We start from the raw sequence: 2,273 nt of genomic DNA on the forward strand, positions 1-2,273 counted from the left end.
GAATGAATACATTTAGTCAATATACAAAAGTTATTTAATTGACTATAAAATACTTATGAAGTAATTTTTAAAAAAATTATTGAGCTACTGTGAATTGCAAGTTATTCATGATCAAATTTCAGGTATAAAATGTTTCAACATCTATCCCTTCAGCAATGTAGACTTTCCTTCTACAATGTCCTCAGTCTCCCTCCCACCAGCCCCCTCTTTCCTGCCTCTATGTTAAATGCAACCAAGAATGACTCCATGAAGGGCATTATTTTGATAACTAAAGATTAGATATCTAAATAATTTCTTTGGAAAGCCTCTATGGAAAGTGCTTTTGTTTCTTTAGGATTTGTGCTTTACAATACTGTTGCTACCACTTTGCCACCTTTCAGCAGAAGAAGAAACACAATCATGTATTATAAGTAGTGCCATACAGCATGGTTCTTAAACCAATAGCACCTGTGTAATCTGGACTCTTGTAAGACATACAGAATCTTAGATTCTATTCCTGACCTGTCAAATCTACTAGGTGACACTTTAAAGGCCGGAGACTCTCACACAATTAAATCAGAAAGGTTAGATCTAGTGGAATCTATTGTGTCACAATTTTCTTGGGGTGGGGGGGGCACAATTCTCAGCAAGAAGTGACATAATCTTGGGAGAAACTCTAGTGGACCACTTCACAAGATTCAAGAACATATACCTACTAAGCAGAGATAATGTTAAGATTCATGCCAAACAAATAAAATCTTTTCTTTGAATTAACAATTGAAGAATTATCCGAAGAAACGTGTGCAATTTTGCATTTCAAGACCTTTAAATTCCTCAAAATTCTCCCTTAGAAATTTAGATTAAAGGTGAGTGTCATGAAAGTGTTTGTGGGCTCAAAGGCAAAAAGGCATCAGTTCTCAAATGCGAAGGTTGCTATAAGATGGTTTCTGTCCCTGTGTGCTTCTTTATGAGGAAGAGGTCTTTGAACTCTCAATTCCTACCGATTTAATTGTAAGAATTGGAATTTTCCTTTAAGTGACAGGTTGCAGTCTATTCAGATCCTGTAGTATCAAGGTCAAACTGTTCAGAATGACTGAATGTTAATTGACTTTCTGGGAATTAGTGTGCAACATCTTGTTTATACCAATGTCCTGCTGACGATTTGTAAATCTTTCTCTCCAGAAGATACATATATTTGAAGTTTGTGTCTGCTTATAGGAGCTGCATTAATCTCTGGCAATGCTAGAAGGTTAGAGGAAACAGGTGAGGTGCTAGACGCAGGGTAATACCTTCCATGCACACTTACATATCATAAATGATCATCAAAATCATGGGGATTATGGTGCCTGCATTTACCTCCAGGAAGTGAGCTGCTTACATAATTATGCTGACACTTTCTGAAGAAAGCACTTACTATTTGTTTTTTATCATTGCCAAATATGCAAAATATGCCTTTGCTTGCTGTAGTAGTTGCCTCTACAGGCGAGTGCTGGAGGGAGTCAGTGGAAGTTGGGGTGCCGGGGCGGGGGGGTGGAGGGGGATCGGGAAGGGGACGATGACTTCCTCGTCCGGCAATGACCACGACCTCACAAACCCCGAGCTGCCATCAATAAGATGATCAAATAGATCAAATAGATACTCCCGAACGTGTGGGTGGCCAACGATGCCCGCGAGCTGGTGGCGAACTGCTGCACTGTGTTCACCCACATCATCTCGTCCGAGGCCAACAAGATCTGCAATAAATCAGAGAAGAAGACCATCTCGCCCAAGCACGTCATAAAAGCACTAGAAAGTTTGGGCTTTGGCTCCCACATGAGTGAAGTAAAAGAATTTTTACAGGAATGCAAGATGACAGAATTAAAAAGAAGAAAGACACGCTCTTGTTTGGAAAACCTTGGCATTCCTGAGAAGAGTTATTGAGACAACAAGAGGAATTATTTGCAAAAGTTAGACAACAGCAAGCAGAATTATCCCAACAAGAATGGCTTCAAATTTCCCAACAAGGCCAGCTTGCTGCTGTCTCAGCCAGTGCATCCAACCAAGCAGGATCTTCTCAGGATTAAGACGATGATGATGATATCTGATATTCACCAGTCATACTTGTTGGTATGGGCTGGAGCAACAGCACAGAGGGTAAGACATTTGCCTTGAATGCGGCCTTTGTGGCTGACCCAAGTTCAATTCCTCCACCTTTAATTCCTCTGCCCCTCTTGGAGAGCCCAGCAAGCTACTGAGCGTATCTCACCCACACAGCAAATCCTGGCAAGGTACCTGTGATGTATTTGATTTGTCAA

At 40.7% G+C, this 2,273-nt stretch overlaps 1 pseudogene; it reads left to right on the forward strand.

Moving 5' to 3' along the window:
- The first annotated feature begins 1,534 nt into the window (after nucleotides 1-1,534).
- Nucleotides 1,535-2,063, forward strand: LOC130015785 (protein Dr1-like; annotated as a pseudogene).
- The last annotated feature ends 210 nt before the right edge of the window (nucleotides 2,064-2,273 follow it).

Source organism: Sorex fumeus, unplaced genomic scaffold (genome assembly GCF_029834395.1).
Source record: "Sorex fumeus unplaced genomic scaffold, SorFum_2.1 ptg000131l, whole genome shotgun sequence".
NCBI lineage: Eukaryota > Metazoa > Chordata > Mammalia > Eulipotyphla > Soricidae > Sorex > Sorex fumeus.